General features: G+C 43.6%; 1 protein-coding gene across 3 annotated transcripts in view; it reads right to left on the minus strand.

Moving 5' to 3' along the window:
- The window catches only part of LOC124012838 (engulfment and cell motility protein 1), a 161,811-nt gene that overhangs the window by 123,872 nt on the left and 18,987 nt on the right, over window positions 1-18,952 (minus strand). The window contains exon 1 of one of the 3 annotated variants that reach the window (XM_046326831.1): window positions 8,482-8,677. The exons of 1 other annotated variant lie outside the window; for it this stretch is intronic. The gene's annotated coding sequence lies outside the window, so the exon portion shown is untranslated. Of the gene's footprint in view, window positions 1-8,481; window positions 8,678-18,952 lie in introns of those variants that run through there. One more of the 3 variants, XM_046326833.1, reaches the window with a different exon arrangement.

Consider the following 18,952-nt stretch of genomic DNA (forward strand, 5'->3'; position numbering starts at 1 on the left):
TAAATTTGACTTCACTACCAACAAGAGGGCTTTGTTGTTGCCCATTTCCTCCTCTTTAAAAAATGGATGTAGGCCTACCTGTTTGACAGGCACAACTATGCTATAGATTTGCCAGTATATTCAAATCCTCAAATATGGTCACCATGCACGCCATAAAAACCTCAGTGTTTGGGAAGGACTTGGTCTGTTCTGTTAAAACCAGAGCTCAAATTGAGTGAGGATATGCCATATCCGTTGTGAAAGAAAAGGGCAAAAAGTATATCTATTGTTTGCTTTATATTTTGAAATTGTACACAACACGTATCCAGATGATATCAAGCGTTCTAAAACAATGCTTAACTTGACGATGCCTTGTGCTAGAAACAAGCATATGGAGATGTATTGATTCCTCTATGACAATCTAAACTGAGCTGCGGCCTTCGATATTGGAGGACACAAAAAAAAGAACATTTTATTCTGTCCCTATTATTTAAGCTTTTCATTTTCTGAAAAGAGAATATGGTTCAAACCAAGCAGCTTTTAGGGAAACCAGCAGTTGAAGCTTATATTTTTCTTCATCAGTCAAACCTATGTCAGGGTGGAAGGGCAACTTCTGAAAGTGGCATGCTAAGATTCATAAGGATGTCTAATAATTATTTGCAAACAAGACACTCTGGTTTGGCATTGGAGAAATATGCCTATTTCTCGGTGTTTTCTTCCCTGAAACTTCCATTTTCATTATCCACCTTTCTTGAGACTTTTTCAGAGCGATATTTTCTCAATTGCAAGGAGTTTTTCTCCAATCAATCATTGCACAAAGAAAAAGAAAAATACAATTCATAGAGACATTGGTGATTTTAACCTGTTACTCCTACCCCCTACTTTTTCGAACATTTTGTTAAAAATCGTGCAACATTTCAGCGCCCTGCCAGATGTGCTAGTAATTGTTTAATTTGTAGCATAGGCATGTGGATTGGGTTGCTACTATGTTCTGATCTGCCAACTATTAGTGAAGATTTATGTTTTCCTTTGGACGGCAGAACATCCAGGGCCTGTTTGCCTTTGGGCGGCAGAACGTCCAGGGCCTGTTTGCCTTTGGGCGGCAGAACGTCCAGGGCCTGTTTGCCTTTGGGCGGCAGAACGTCCAGGGCCTGTTTGCCTTTGGGCGGCAGAACGTCCAGGGCCTGTTTGCCTTTGGGCGGCAGAACGTCCAGGGCCTGTTTGCCTTTGGGCGGCAGAACGTCCAGGGCCTGTTTGCCTTTGGGCGGCAGAACGTCCAGGGCCTGTTTGCCTTTGGGCGGCAGAACGTCCAGGGCCTGTTTGCCTTTGGGCGGCAGAACGTCCAGGGCCTGGCCTGTTATGCCGATATAGTTTGGGTTGGACATGCACACGTGATTTATTCTCGGTACGGGACCTCCCATCTACTTTTCACCCCTGCAACCCATTGACTACCTCATACCCCTGCACTTGACTCGGTACAGGAGTCCTTGTATATAGCGTTACTATTTCGCTAAACTTGTCTTAGTTTTTAACTCTGCATTGCTGGGAAAGGGCTTTATACACTATAATTAATATTTGTAGGCCTCCTTGCTCGCACACACTTTTTCAGTTCTGTCCACAAATTTTCTATGGGATTGAGTTCAGGGCTTTGTGATGGCCACTCCAATACCTTGACATTGTTGTCCTTAAGCCATTTTGACACAACTTTGGAAGTATGCTTGGGGTCATTGTGTTACGTTCGTCGATGGAAGGGAATCAGACCAAGGTGTAGCGTGGTAGGCGTAATATTTGAATTTATTAAATGAACACCAAAAAACAACAAATACAAAATGAAACATAACGTCTAGTAGGGCTAAACAGCACAGTACCAAAAACAAGATCCCACAAACTAAGGTGGGGACAAGGTTGCCTAAGTATGATCCACAATCAGATACAACGATAGACAGCTGCCTCTGATTGGGAACCATACCAGGCCAAACAAAGAAAAGGGAAAACTAGATTGCCCACCATAGTCACACCATGACCTAACCAAAATAGAGAATAAAAAGGATCTCTAAGGTCAGGGCGTGACACATTGTCCATTTGGAAAACCCATTTGCGACCAAGCTTTAACTTCCTGGCGGGAACATCTTGAGATGTTGCTTCAATATATCCACATAATTTTCCTCCCTCATGATGCCATCTATTTTGTGACGTGCACCAGTCCCTCCTGCAGCAAAGCACCTCCACAACATGATGCTGCCACCCCTGTTCTTTACGGTTGGGATGGTGTTCTTCGGCTTGCAAGCCTCCCCCTTTTTCCTCCAAACACAACAATGGTTATTATGGCCAAACAGTTCTATTTTTCCTTCATCAGACCAGAGGACATTTTCTAGCCATCTAGGCAGAGTTGAAAAGAAAAAGCCACATCTTACTGGCCAATAAAAGATTAAGATGGGGAAAAGAACACAGACACTGGACAGAGGAACTCTGCCTAGAAGGTCAGTATCCCGGAGTCACCTCTTCACTGTTGACATTGAGACTGGTGAGTTCTTTGTTTCTGGCCATTTTGAGCCTGTAATTGAACCCACAAATGCTGATGCTCCAGATACTGAACTAGTCTAAAGAAGGCCAGTTTTATTGCTTCTTTAAACAGTTTTCACCTGTGCTAACATAATTTCAAAAGGGTTTTCTAATGCTCAATTAGCCTTTTAAAATGATATACTTGGATAAGCTAACACAATGTGCCATTGGAACACAGGAGTGATGGTTGCTGATAATGGGTCCCTGTACACCTATGTAGATATTTAAAAAAATAAAAATAATCTTCCGTTTCCAGCTACAACATTAAAAATGTCTATTCTGTAATTCTGATTAATTTGATTTTAAATGGAAAAAAAGTTATTTTCTTCTAAAAACAAGGACATTTCTAAGTGACCCCAAACTTTTGAACAGTAGTGTATAAACCTCTTTGACTTTCCTAAACAGCTGGGGGGGGGGGGGGTACTGTGGGCTGACACCTTGTATAGATTTCAAAAGAGCCTAAACCCCAGCGCTCCATCTGACACCTCCACAAAGGACTGTGGCTCACCAAGGGGCCAGGGTGTGACACCGTGCTACAGACGGCTTAAAAAGGAGCCAGGAACCTTTATCTGTGTAAGAAACAAAGGCCACAGAGAGATGGAGTGACACAGACAGGCACAGTGAGTTATCATCACCTACGAGACGGAAACACACACAGAGAGATGGAGTGACACAGACAGGCACAGTGAGTTATCATCACCTACGAGACGGAAACACACACAGAGAGATGGAGTGACAGAGACAGGCACAGTGAGTTATCATCACCTACGAGACGGAAACACACACAGAGAGATGGAGTGACACACACATGATGAAACACCCGCTACAATTATGACACCATCACAAACCGTAAGAGACACACTGAAACACCTGCTTTAAGCCAGTTCACACACGGCCACGCTCTAGCCATGCTTTCACACCATGAGGGAGTGTCTCACACAAACACACACAGTTGGCCTAAGTACTGTCGTTTTAATTCACACAGAAGCACCCACAGGAAAATCCCTCGTAACAGCTCATTGAAAGTTAGATTTATTCTCTTTGCCCTGTGAAACTGTGCCCACATACCCCTATCAGAGTTCCCCCTGGGTGGTAGACAAAACAATGAATAATGAAAGGAGGAAGAGAAACAGAAAGAGAGGAGGGCACTGGAGGGAAACGGACATGTTGTGAGTGACTGGCAGCACATTACAAGTTGAACATCATTGTGAGAAATCATGTGGAGAAATCATCAATTAATAAAACATTACTCATTCCCTCTCTCAAATAGCATCTCTTTCAGTCACACCCAGTTTGCTAAAGACAGTTGGCAATGACAGACAGGCACACACACACACACACACACACGCAAACAGGACAGTAGTGGAGAAGGTGGAAAGTTAAGTTCCTCAGTGCACATATCACCGACAAACTGAAATGGTCCATGCACACAGACAGTATGGTGAAGAAGGCGCAACAGCGCCTCTTCAAGCTCAGGGGGCTGAAAGAAAATGTGGCTTGTCACCTAAAACCCTCACAGGTGCACAATTGAGAGCATCCTGTCAGGCTGTATCACCGCCTGGTATGGCAACTGCACCACCCACAACCACAGGGCTCTCCATAGGGTGGTGTGCAAAACGCGTCACCGGGGGCAAACTACCTGCCCTTCAGGACACCTACAACACCTGATGTCACAGGGAGGCAAAAAAGATCATCAAGGACAATAACCACCCAAACCACTACCTGTTCACCACTATCATCCAGAAGGCAAGGTCAGTACAGGTGCATCAAAGCTGGGACAGAGATAGAAGCTGTTTTTCAATCTCAAGGCCATCAGACTATTAAACAGCCATCACTAGCACAGAGAGGTGGCTGCCTACCTACAGACTTGATATCATTGGCCAATTTAATAAATGGAACTAGACACTTTAATGATGCCACTTTAAGAAGGTTTACATATCTCGGATTACTCGTCTCATATGTACACTACCGTTCAAAAGTTTGGGGTCTGTCACGTTCTGACCTTATTTTGTTATGTCTTTGCTTTAGGTTGGTCAGGGCGTGAGTTGAGGTATGCTGTCTATGTTCGTTTTTCTATGCTGTGTTTTGCGTTTGGCCTGGTATGGTTCTCAATCAGAGGCAGGTGTCGTTAGTTGTCTCTGATTGAGAATCATACTTAGGTAGCCTTTTCCCACCTGTGTTTCGTGGGTGATTGTTTTCTGTCTTTGTGTCTTTCTGTCTTTGTGGTCACCAGACAGGACTGTTTCGTGTCATTCTCGTTATTTTTGTTTTAGTGTTCTGAGTTTATTTAAGATCATCATGAACACGTACCACGCTGAGGCATTGGTCCTCCGATCATTCCTACTACTCCTCAGAAGAAAAGGAGGACAAGCTTTACAGGGTCACTAATAAATGTCCTTGTTTTGAAAGAAAATCACATTTTTGTCCATTAAAATAAAATAAAATAGATCAGAAATACAGTGTAGACATTGTTAATGTTGTAAATTACTATTGTAACTGGAAACTGCAGATTTTAAATGGAATATCTACATAGGCGTACTGAGGCCCATTATCAGAAACCATCTCTCCTGTGTTCCAATGGCACGTTGTGTTAGCTAATCCAAGTTTATCATTTTAAAAGGCTAATTAATCATTAGAAAACCCTTTTGCAATTATGTTAGCACAGCCGAAAACTGTTGCCCTGATTTAAGAAGCAATAAAACTGGCATTCTTTAGACTAGTTCAGTATCTGGAGCATCAGCATTTGTGGGTTCGATTACAGGCTCAAAATGTCCAGAAACAAATAACTTTCCTCTGAAACCCGTCACTCTAAGAAACTGAAGATCTCGTACAATGATGTGTACTACTCCCTTCACAGAACAGTGCAAACTGGCTCTGACCAGAATAGAAAGAGGAGTAGGAGACCCCAGTGCACAACTGAGCAAGAGCACAAGTACATTAGAGAGTCTAGTTTGAGAAACAGACACCTCACAAGTCCTCAACTGGCAGTTTCATTAAATAGTAACCGCAAAACACCAGTCTCAATGTCAACACTGAAAAGGTGACTCCGTGATGGTAGCCTTCTAGGCAGAGTTGCAAAGAAAAAGCCATATCTCAGAATGGACAATAAAAATAAAATATTAAGATGGGGAAAAGAACACAGATACAGGGACAGAGGAACTCTGCCTCAGCTGATGTCAAAGTGCTGTACAGAAACCCAGTCCAAAACCCCAAACAGCAAGCAATGCTACTACTACTACTAACTACTAATACCTGTGTCTCAGCAGGCTACTAAACTACTACTAACTGTCTAAGCAGGCAACTACACTACTACTACCTGTCTCAGCAGGATACTACACTATTACTATTACTGTCTAAGCAGGATACTACACTACTACTGTCTAACTACAGTACTACTACTACTACTGTCTAAGCAGGCTACTAAAGTACTATTCCTACTGCCTGTCATTGTCTCAGCAGGCTACTACTAACTGTCTCTGTCTCAGCAGGCTACTACAGTACTACTACTGACTGTCTCAACAGGTTACTACTACCACCTGTGTCTCAGCAGGCTACTACAGTACTACTACTGACTGTCTCAACAGGTTACTACTACCACCTTTGTCTCAGCAGGCTACTACAGTACTACTACTGACTGTCTCAACAGGTTACTACTACCACCTGTGTCTCAGCAGGCTACTACAGTACTACTACTGACTGTTTCAACAGGTTACTACTACCACCTGTGTCTGAGCAGGCTACTACACTAACTATCTAAGCAGGCTACTACTACTACCACTACCACCCGTGTCTCAGCAGGCTACTACAGAACAACTACTGACTGTGTGACTCAGTAGGTTACTACAGTACTACTAACTAACTGTCTGTCTCAGCAGGCTACTACAATATTACTACTGACTGTCTCATCAGGCTACTACAGTACTACTACCTGTCTGTCTCAGCAGGCTACTACAGTACTACTACCTGTCTGTCTCAGCAGGCTACTACTACCACTACCACCGTCTCAGCAGGCTACTACTACCACTACCACCGTCTCAGCAGGCTACTACTACCACTACCACCGTCTCAGCAGGCTACTACTACCACTACCACCGTCTCAGCAGACTACTACCACTACCACCGTCTCAGCAGACTACTACCACCGTCTCAGCAGACTACTACTACCGTCTCAGCAGACTACTACTACTACCACCGTCTCAGCAGACTACTACTACTACCACCGTCTCAGCAGACTACTACTACTACCACCGTCTCAGCAGACTACTACTACTACCACCGTCTCAGCAGACTACTACTACTACCACCGTCTCAGCAGACTACTACTACTACCACCGTCTCAGCAGACTACTACTACTACCACCGTCTCAGCAGACTACTACTACTACCACCGTCTCAGCAGACTACTACTACTACCACCGTCTCAGCAGACTACTACTACTACCACCGTCTCAGCAGACTACTACTACTACCACCGTCTCAGCAGACTACTACTACCACCGTCTCAGCAGACTACTACTACCACCGTCTCAGCAGACTACTACTACCACCGTCTCAGCAGACTACTACTACCACCGTCTCAGCAGACGACGACTACTACTACTACTACTACTACTACTACTACTACTACTACTACTACTACTACTACTACTACTACTACTACTACTACTACTACAGCAGGTTGTTACTAGTAACTGTCTCTTTCTCAACAGGCCGTTTTGTTTCACAAACATGCCCTTGTTTCTAGTGCAGCAAGCAGGATATCCTGTCAGTAGTCTGTGCCAAAGGGCCGACAACAGCTCTCACAGCAATTAACAGCACTGTATTAACTCAGCCGAGGCACACAACACGCCTGCCGAGGGGACAGTAATTCTCTAAACTTGTGTTGGTTAAATAGACTCTGTCTGTCTGTCTGTCTGTCTGTCTGTCTGTCTGTCTGTCTGTCTGTCTGTCTGTCTGTCTGTCTGTCTGTCTGTCTGTCTGTCTGTCTGTCTGTCTGTCTGTCTGTCTGTCTGTCTGTCTGTCTGTCTGTCTGTCTGTCTGTCTGTCTGTCTGTCTGTCTGTCTGTCTGTCTGTCTGTCTGTCTGTCTGTCTGTCTGTCTGTCTGTCTGTCTGTCTGTCTGTCTGTCTGTCTGTCTGTCTGTCTGTCTGTCTGTCTGTCTGTCTGTCTGTCTGTCTGTCTGTCTGTCTGTCTGTCTGTCTGTCTGTCTGTACACTCCTGGAAGCAGCGTAGATATGTGTGACATGGAGCCATGCATGCTGCAGGGTGATATTTGCATCCCAAATATCACCCTATAGTGCCCATACGGCTCTGGTCAAAGGTAGTGCACTATGTAGAGAATAGGGTGCCATTTGGTAGGGAATAGGGTGCCATTTGGTAGGGATTAGGGTGCCATTTGGACAGGTATGGGGGGGTATGGGAAGTATGGGGGGTAGTAAAATGAAAACAGTGAACCCAGGCAGTGAAACCAAAAGGGGTTCACCAATAACAAAGTGAGTCAGCAACAATATACATTGCATTGTCACCATCCTGAATAAAATAAATGAGTCATAGAAAATGTCTGCGTCAATCCAGAGGTGTGACTAAACAACTATAACAGCCAAATCCATATCTAATGAGCTGCACAGCCAATGCTTTTATTTCGATTTCTGTCTGTTATGTAGTTGTCTAAACAATCTATTTCATAGCTGACCTGTCAGGGGAAACCAAACTGGTAAACTCATGGGTAGTACACTCAAAATGGCTGTCCTGGTATCGTGATTTATAATAATTATAATACTGTAGTCTGAATAGGGTCAGTGCCCAGGGGAGTTAGAGGGCACAGGGGGTGGGGAGGGCAGAGGAGAGCGGCCCTAAAATGAGGGCCCTACCCTTCGGCCCAACGCACCCTACTCCAGCCTGAGTAGTGAGTACACAACAAGAAGAGAAGACCAGGGACTCACCCGGAAACCTTGACGACAAGCAGGTAGCGAGTTCAACCCGCGGGTCCACCCTCCAATAAGTCTTGTTTCAAATCCACAACAAAACTAAACAAAATCCCCACTAACACTAGCTAGTTCAGCAGTCACAAGAGCAAGGGTTTTAAACTAAACTTCAAAGTGCCTCTCCTTGGGCACAGAGACAGAAAAAAGCAAAAGAGAGAGAGGTTAACAGAAGGAGGAAGTAGGCGTTTGTCTAGAGAAGAGGAAACAGGTCTGTAGCAAAATAGAACGTTGAAAAAAAGCAGAAAAATTCAAAGACGAGACAACCGTTGGAGAAACGGCTTACACGACTTGCTCACAGGAAGTTACCTCAACCTGAAAAACATTGTGTCACACAGCTATACTGTACTCGTACATGTACTGGTCAGCATTCAGCAGGGCACAACAGTAGGGAACGTTCAGATAGAAAATACATTATTTAGAATAAACATGCCTCTAACATGTACAATAAGGAATCACGGCAGCTCTATTTATGTAATTTCTATCTGGAACATTCCACAGTGTTTGCCTACTGAACATTACCCTGGTGTGGGGTCAACATAGTCTAGTCAGAGCTCTGAGCAGAGGGAGCCATGTTCCATTACCCAATACCACAAGGGTTTCGTCCCAAACGGCATCCTATTCTCTATGTAGTGCGCTACTTTTGACAAGGGCCCATCAGTAAGGAGAAATGCACTAGATAGAGAATAGGGTGTCATTTGGGACATAGCCAAGCTCTCACTTCCACCTCTGGCTGCCCTATTGTCTCACTGATGCCATAGACTATAAGAACAACTCGCACGGTGGTGGGAGAATGAGCCAAAACCTGACAGGATCTTAACATTACAGCCTCATTGAACTAAGCGTTGGGACTGACGTCTTAGTTGGGAAGTCTCAGTGAAGTTTGACCAGACCTGGGTTCAAATGGTATTTGAAATCTTTACAAATATACTGAGCATTTGATCGTCTACCTGGAATATTATCGTGGTGGGGTTTGCACTCGGGACTATTCCTTTGGTTCCATTGTGCCAGGCAAGCTCAATCCAGCGCAGATACAGTATTTGAAAGAAGACAAATACTACTGAACCCAGGTCTGGTGCTTACAGCTACTTCTCTGCACCCATTACAAGTGTCGGGGGCTGACGTCTTAGTTGGCCAGTGTCAGTGTGTGAAGTCTGACACACAGCATATGTTTAACCCACCCTAGGCTTAGTGAGGCCCCAACTCCCTTGAGTCCCTACTCATCTCTACCACAAAGCCAAATACTGGAGTAGTCGGTTTTCTAGCAGATTTTTACCTGGGATCAGATTCAAAACTAACACATCTGGCTCTCTGAGTATCTGAGCTGTCAAGGCCACAGAGACCAGAGAGAAAGAAACTAACACATCTGGCTCTCTGAGTATCTGAGCTGTCAAGGCCACAGAGACCAGAGAGAAAGAGAGAGAGAGGTGGAGAAAGTGATGGAGAGAAAGAGAGCGATGGTGGAAGGGAGAGAAAGAAATAGGAGGCAGGCAGGTGAAAAGGGTAAATGAGCTCATAAGACATATAACATTTCACCACAATCTCTCCTTTTCACAGCATTTAACACCACCACCTGTTTGACATTTACAATTGTTATTATACAATTGTCCCAGACAGAACAGATCACAGGTTGTCAGACAGGCACATATATCCCAGCTAACAAATGTTGGTTCCCAGAACATTGTGGCAGCGTTATATGTAAAAAAAAAAAACTTTAAAAAAAGAAGTTACAGAGAATATACGTATAAGGGAAAGTCGCAGGAACATTCTGTGTTAGCTGGGATTTCACTACACCTTATTGAGTCATTTGTGTTTCAGCAGTTGGGGCCTACATTCAGTGCATTCCCGTGCGAGGGGGAAATCTTCAGCTATGCTAATTGACAAGACTGAGCGGTCGTGATTCACATACCGTGTAGCTACACAATTCTAGATACCACAAAACCAGAGGCGTTACTGTCATAACATATGTTTTTAGCAGGCTAACTCGTTTAAAGAACTGGAACATCTCACTGGAGCATTTGGGTATGGAAAGCTACTCTTCTCTCAGGGCGTAGCCAGGGATGCACAGAGCGCCAAACTATTTTCTAAGTAAACCACCACTACTTCATCGCTCCCCAAAGTACTTTTCCACACGACAGTTCCGAAAACGGCCTGCTCCCTCCTCCAGCCCTGCTCACCACAGAGCTATCGTAGAGCACTAGTTAGCCACCGTCTCCATGGAGATGAGCCGATTATGCTAAGGAAACCAATTAGCCTACAGCAATGTACTGTACTGTTCCTCCCCATACTCTCCCGAGCAGGAGCCTTGGGGGGGCCTGGGAGAATAGGGGGAACTTGTCCCCACTCAGAAGAGTCCTTGACAGGGAAGGAATGTCACACGGTTAGGGATGCTCTGTGGGAAGATGATAATAAAAATGAACTGTGCTTCCAGAGCGGAAACATGCCCACACAACAAAAGTTCTAACTGCAAGTGCCAAGCTGCACACATAACAAGGGCTTTACTAGCTAGTATGTTCTTTGTTAAAATAATACAATGGTAGCTAGTACCGGAGGGTGTTTTTGTTTAAAGAATGAGATGTGATATGATGCATCTCCCATTGGAACTCTACCAGCCTACACATAAGCATCAGTTACCCAATCACAACATTGTTTTGGTCTATGATGAGTGTTAAATGTCGGCGTATCCTTCCGGTGTAGTTATAGTCGATCCATAACGGGGCCTCCTAACGCAACATTTTCTGCTCTATAATCCAACTGCTAAATCAGTGCATTTAGAGGGCTTTCGAGAGGCACAGCGGTCTATGGAACTGCATCTCAGTACTAGAGGCATCACTACAGACCCTGGTTCGATTACAGGCTGTTATTGGGAGTCCTACAATTGGCCCAGCGTTGTCCGGGTTAGGGGAATTCGGGGTAGGCTGTCATTGTAAATAAGAATTTGTTTTTAAACTGACTTGCCTAGTTAAATAAATGTTTAAAAAAAATAAAAAGGGGGGCATCCCAAACAGCACCCTATTCCCTACACAGTGCCCTACGGACCCTGTTCAAAAGTAGTGCACTAAATAGGAAATAAGGTGCAATTCGGGAAACATTTAGAGTCTGTAGTGTATACCAACTGAAACAGACATTACATAAGATAATGTCACAGGTTGTCTCTCTAAGCTGAACATAAATGTGCAGTGTTAAACCCAGATCCCTTTAGATTTAAAAAAAATAATATGCCATGATTACGTAAGGCAATATCGCTCAATAGGTTGGTCAGGGGTATGAGCTTTAAACATAACAGTGGAGCTCAATTAGGAGTTTGTAAACTGAAAGGCCTTCCTACTGCCAGACAATCACAGAGGATGATGAACTGATGGAGAGTGTTAGAGGAGAGGGAAAAAGAGAGGGGAGAGAGAGAAATAAAGAGAGGGGGAGATATGGGGAGAGTGGGTGTAAGGATAGAGAGATTTTTGTTTATTTATTTTCCCTTTTGTACTTTAACTATTTGCACATCGTTACAACAATGTATATTGACATAATGACATTTGAAATGTGTCTATTCTTCTGAAACTTGTGAGTAATGTTTGCTGTTCACTTTTGATTGTTTATTTCACTTTGGTTAATTATCTAGTTCACTTGCTTTGGCAACGTAAATATATGTTTCCCATGCCCATAAAGCCCTTTGAATTGAAATTGAATTGGGGGGGGGGGGGGGCAGAGCGAGAGCAGGAGACAGACAGGACTCAGGCTTTAGAGTCACTCTGACTGTGTGACCTTCTGCTGCAGGGCTCATCAAACCAGGTCTCTCTCACACATGCACAGACACACACTTTACAGTATAATACGTTGACTACTGATATTAATTACTGTTATTTCTTTCCAATGTGTCAAGTAATTGACATCATTTCCGGTCACAACTTGCAGGCTTGTTTTCGAGTTGCTGTGCGTTTTGTTGCCAACCTATTTTGCTACCTGACAACTTTACGGTTTTCACTTTTTAATTACCGTTCATATATTTATTTATTTTTTCCTCAACTTTTTCACTCCGGACGCTTTATCTGGACACGATTCGTCAGGACCTCCAACAGCCGAAGCTAAGTAGTAACATTAACATGATGCCTTCTAATTGTAGTCTCTGTACTCGCCTTACGGCGAGGATAGCTGTGCTGCAAGCCCAGCTTCAGACGCAATCGTTAGGCAAGGGTAATTTCAGTGTAGGAGGAAAGGATGAAACAGCGTCTGTGCCACCAGTAAGTACAGATAGTAGTATAAATCCCCTGGCACAGTCCCCGCAGCCGGACACCTTTCTCACGGTTTCTGGAAGGAAATGCTGTAGGAAAGCTCAACCGGTGTCGCTCATTCAGCCGACAGAAACTTTCAACCGGTTTTCCCCATTAAGCAGCGGGTCGGAGTCAGAGGCCGAGTCTTCTCTGGCCTCTACTCCTCCCGTTACGGGGTCTGAGACGCCGAAGCTTCCCACCATTAGCTCTGACAAATTGAAAACTCTAGTCATTGGCGACTCAATTACCCGCAGTATTAGACTTAAAGCGAATCATCCAGCGATACACTGTTTACCAGGGGGCAGGGCTACCGACGTTAAGGCTAATCTGAAGATGGTGCTGGCTAAAACTAAAACTGGCAAGTGTAGAGAGTATAGAGATATTGTTATCCACGTCGGCACCAACGATGTTAGGATGAAACAGTCAGAGATCACCAAGCGCAACATAGCTTCTGCGTGCATATCAGCTAGAAAGATGTGTCGGCATCGAGTAATTGTCTCTGGCCCCCTCCCAGTTAGGGGGAGTGATGAGCTCTAAAGCAGAGTCTCACAACTCAATCGCTGGTTGAAAACTGTTTTCTGCCCCTCCCAAAACATTTTTGTAGATAACTGGCCCTCTTTCTGGGACTCACCCACAAACAGGACCAAGCCTGACCTGCTGAGGAGTGACTGACTCCATCCTAGCTGGAGGGGTGCTCTCATCTTATCTACCAACATAGACAGGGCTCTAACTCCTCTTGCTCCACAATAAAATAGGGTGCAGGCCAGGCAGCAGGCTGTTAGCCAGCCTGCCAGCATAGTGGGGTCTGCCACTAGCACAGTCAGTGTAGTCAGCTCAGCTATCACCATTTAGACCGTGTCTGTGCCTCGACCTAGGTTGGGCAAAACTAAACATGGCGGTGTTCGCCTTAGCAATCTCACTAGGATAAAGACCACCTCCATTCCTGTCATTACTGAAAGAGATCATGATAACTCACATCTCAAAATAGGGCTACTTAATGTTAGATCCCTTACTTCAAAGGCAATTATAGTCAATGAACTAATCACTGATCATAATCTTGATGTGATTGGCCTGACTGAAACATGGCTTAAGCCTGATAAATTTACTGTTTTAAATGAGGCCTCACCTCCTGGCTACACTAGTGACCATATCCCCCGTATAGGTAAATGAATGACGGGAAAAGCGTCCTCCATCCGCTTTTTAAGTGCATAGATGACATGGATTTTTTCCTGCTGCCCATTTCAAGACAGGTGCATGATAATGGTCCATTCTAAATCAAAACGGCACACATATATTATTTAGTATATGTAAAGACAAGATTAAATCAAGAATAGTCTGATGGGTGACAATATTAGCCTATCACTTGTGAATGATATAAACTCAACAAAAAAAAGTCCCTTTTTCAGGACTCTGTCTTTCAAAGATAATTCGTAAAAATCTAAATAACTTCACAGATCTTCATTGTAAAGGGTTTTAACACTGTTTCCCATGCATTTGTTCAGTTTATGCCATAGTTGTTGAATCTTATGTTCCTACAAATATTTACACATTAAGTTTGCTGAAAATAAACGCAGTTGACAGTGAGAGGACGTTTCTTTTTTTGCTGAGTTTATTACCACTTGTGAATGATACCCAGCATAAGAAATCCATTTTTTGCGACTTTTTCCAAATAATAGTTGCACACCACATGTTGCCTTGCTCATAGGCCTATATGTTTTGATAGGGTTTGTATCACAACTAAAGTGGCAAAAAAAACATCTTAAAATTAAGCACATTAATTCATTTTACAAGAGGTTTAGAGTCTACCTGGCATACATAAGCAACGAGTGAGTTTCAAGTTTGGGGAAGATAATAAAAATGCACTTTTATAATAAAAGCATTATGTTCACAATCACATTTGCCGTCACTTTTGATAATGGTGTTTTCAAGCTAATGGAACATTTGCACTTATAGCCTGCTACCATGTGAGCATTGCTGAGCTTATAACGTGAAGAAATAGCCTGATATTTATATACATTTTTAAGCTAAATGTTCTGATCTGTTGTGTCAGCCACATTGCGTAAAAAAGTTTTATTTTATTTTAGTGGTTCTATTCATTTGGGATCTATTGCATCCCACTACAGTCCCAGACTGTTTGGAATATTTATTTCTCGCACAGAATAGGTCCACTTTTGTACTATGGGGGATAGTATATTGCCATAGACTAGTGCTTTTGCTATTCGTTAGGCCTACTCATCTTGTTGGCTGACGAAAAGTGAATGTGGACAATTTTTCCAATATGCACCTCGGAATTGGATAAGGACACACGTAGTTGCGTGCCCGATGTGTCCGTCTTCACTTGTAGCCTGTGAGAAAGATCTGATCATTTGATGGAGAGCACACAGCACTCAGGGGGAAAGGCACAACAAAGGCATGGATATTTTTCAGGGTGCATTACGGCCACAAAGGGGATGCCGCCGTGAAATTCTAGGAATTATCAAGTGTTTGACAAATGAATGAGAGACTAATGATGTGTGCACAGCCTGCCCAAAAAACAGAGCAGGCATAGACACATCAGGATCTAACATAAGGACAACTCAGAGTAAGCTATTCTGTTCATCTGAAATAGACTACATTTTCTTCATATCATGCTTCTTTAGACCTGTCTAAAATAAATAATGAATTCATTGTGAAGGTGTAGGCTATATTACATGGATTTATTAGACTTTTTAAAATGTAGATGTTCCAAAGGTCTGCACCAGTGTCTTCTAGGCTGTGTGGAAGCCAGATGCTAAATGTGTTTGTTAATTAACGTGAGAAAGACAGTTATTTGCTTGACAATCACCGACCACCACAGCCCTAGTCTTGAACAATGAGCGCTATGCATGAAACTGAGGCAAATCTGGCTCAGTCACCAGTCACTAGTGTCTGTCAAACCCAATAAAGACTTGTAGGGAGTAGGTGAGAAAGAAACAACCCAACTAGGGCTTGGAGAGGGGACAATAATATTCTCACCACATTTACTGAAACGCAAAATGGACGGCTCTTATTTGTAGAGGAAAGGAGTGCAACACCAAACGCCTCGGCCCATAGCGTGTACAGACGTTACAAGGGTTTTATCAAAAGCAACTCTGGATCTCGCACTTAATAATACCTCAAGTATAGCTTAAGGGAACACTGTCAAAAGGACCCTTACTTTCCTCCTCCAATTTCACAGGATTAGGGAAGAGTCCTCAGTCTGACCTACAGAACAAGATTTTATGGGACTGTATATAAATCAAACCCAATTCTGATAATTGTGGGGTTGCTATTTGGGATACTCCCAAAAGACTCAAGGCTATCGTAACTGGGAGAGTAGTGAAGGGGCTTGGAAAGTAGGTAGGTCCGACATGTTTGAGGAGGAGCAGCTCGGGGGATATGGAATGTGAGCTCTTATCACACAGCACGACCACCACCAGGCCTATCTGGATCTCATCCCTGGGGTCTGGAGTTTTTCCTAGTCAGGTCAGAAAAAATCTGGGTCCTCAAAACAGACATAATTAAATATTTCAACAACAAATCGACAGCTACAGTATATTGCCCGTGTAGAAAATGGGGTTTACACACATCCCAATACTATCAAGAGGACAGTGTTTATTAGCCTCATAAGGCCTGAGGATGCCAAGGCAGTAGATGACTACTGTATGAGGCCTGGATTTTACGAGTCTCACTGGAATGCTTTATAATGTGTTTGACCTCAATTAAACTCACTCTACCATGTCCTCACACTGCTGCTAGATCAGTTAGGCCCTGAAAACACAATACCCCTCACTCTACCATGTCTCCACACTGCTGAGGTTAGGCCCTGAACACACAACACCCCTGTGCCATCCGTTTCTAAACCAAGGAAAGCCATAATACCAGAATAAAATGTGCTTTCTACTTTGTCGCTATAGGTGAGAAAACCATAATACAGATGTTTAATATCAAGTCATTTAAAAGTACATTGCAGTTTAAGAGACTTGAGTAGCACTTGTGTTTCTGTTTCTCTCAGTCTCAACTAGAGGTCGACCGATTAATCGGAATGGCTGATTAATTAGGGCCGATTTCAAGTTTTCATAACAATCGGAAATCTGTATTTTTGGGCGCCGATTTAAAAAGTATATATATATTTTTATTTTATTTTGTATTTGTTATAACTGACTTGCCTACTTAAATAAAGGTAAGAACACATTCTTATTTTCAATGACAGCCTGGGAACAGTGGGTTAACTGCCTTGTTCAGGGGCAGAATGACAGATTTTCACCTTGTCAGCTCGAGGGATCCAATCTTGCAACAATACAGTTAACTAGTCCAACCCAATAACGACCTGCCTCTCTCTCGTTGCACTCCACAAGGAGACTGCCTGTTACTCGAATGCAGTAAGCTAAGGTAAGTTGCTAACTAGCATTAAACTTCTTATAAAAAACAAACAATCATAATTACTAGTTAACTACACATGGTTGATGATATTACTAGATATTATCTAAGCTTGTCCTGCGTTGCATATAATCTGACTGAGCATACAAGCATACAAGTATCTGACTGAGCGGTGGTAGGCAGATACAGGCGTGAAAACATTAATTCAAACAGCACTTTCATGCGTTTTGCCAGCAGCTCTTTGTTGTGCGTCAAGCATTGCGCTGTTTATGATTTCAAGCCTATCAACTCCCGAGATGAGGCTGGTGTAACTGAAGTGAAATGGCTGGCTAGTTAGCGCACGCTAATAGCGTTTCAAACGTAACTCGCTCTGAGCCTTGGGGTGGTTGTTTCCCTTGCTCTGCATTGGTAACGCTGCTTCGATGGTGGCTGTTGTCGTTGTGTTGCTGGTTTGAGCCCAGGGAGGAGCGAGGAGAAGGACGGAAGCTATACTGTTACACTGGCAATACTAACACCGGATTGGTGTTGAAAAATCATAAATCGGTCGACCTCTAGTCTCAACACAACATCAGGTGGAACACCATCAGGTGGAACAACATGAGCACTTGAGGAGGAAACATGAAAAGTGGTAGTGACTTTCCTGACCCACTCTTCCTCTTGAGGGGTATTCATCAAACCTCGCCCTGCAGGAGCATAAGTCAGCAACCTCCAAGGGGGGCGAGCCACCCGGAAAATGTAAATGCACACTCTGCTCAACCCTTCTTCTTTGAGAGGGTGGGAGGAGGGGGCAGGACCACACAGCACACAAAAGCACTCCCGGTTCACGTGACCTACAGTAGGCCTGGGATGAATGGTGATTTTTGGCTTTTGGTCTGTGGAGGGAGTCATGGGAACAGGGGACTATTTCTATTGTCCTTTCAGGGGAGGAGGACACGGTGGTGGTGGTATGTAGAGGTGGGATAGGCGTAGGAATATCAGGAAAGACCAACAGCAGAAAAACCTCCATTCATTAGGAGAAAACCACCCCCATAGTGGAGTGACCATGACCGATCTCTCTCATCCCACTCCCTCTGCAGTGCAGTGCTACAATAAGTGGGCGGCTTTTCTGATGAGTGCCGGAAAAAAAACAGTTTAACATTTTAAAAAATGAACATATTCTATTAATAAACCCTTAATGACACGGATCAGCTTATGAAACAGTGGTTCCGTTGGGAGGAAAAAACAATGCATTAAGTCATCTGTCCAACAGCACCATTTGAACATTGCGTAATCAGTGCGTGTAACTGTAGGGCAAAATCAATACTACCCTCTCTCTACAGTGGTGCCTCAGCCTCTGCTTTCACTTTATCTGGCACACACACAGCTCAGTGCTAGCCTAAACCATGTAGGCCAGTCCATAGGACTGATTGTCCTGGTAGAATCCAGCTGCCAATTGTGATGTTTCTATAAGGGCTATTTGACCAAGAAAGAGAGTGATGGAGTGCTGCATCAGATGACCTAGCCTCCACAATTACCCGTCCTCAACCCAATTGAGATGGTTGAGTTGGACCACAGAGTGAAGGAAAAGCAGGCAACAAGTGCTCAGCATATGTGGGAACTCCTTCAAAACTGTTGGAAAAGCATTCCAGGTGAAGCTGGTTGAGAGAATGCCAAGAGTGTACAAAGCTGTCACCAAGGCAAAGGGTGGTTACTTTGAAGAATCTCAAATATAAAATATATTATAGATTTGTTTAATACTTTTCTTGTTTATTACATGATTCCATGTGTGTTAATTCATAGTTTTGATGTCT

Source organism: Oncorhynchus gorbuscha, linkage group LG24 (genome assembly GCF_021184085.1).
Source record: "Oncorhynchus gorbuscha isolate QuinsamMale2020 ecotype Even-year linkage group LG24, OgorEven_v1.0, whole genome shotgun sequence".
In the NCBI taxonomy this organism is placed as follows: Eukaryota; Metazoa; Chordata; class Actinopteri; order Salmoniformes; family Salmonidae; genus Oncorhynchus; species Oncorhynchus gorbuscha.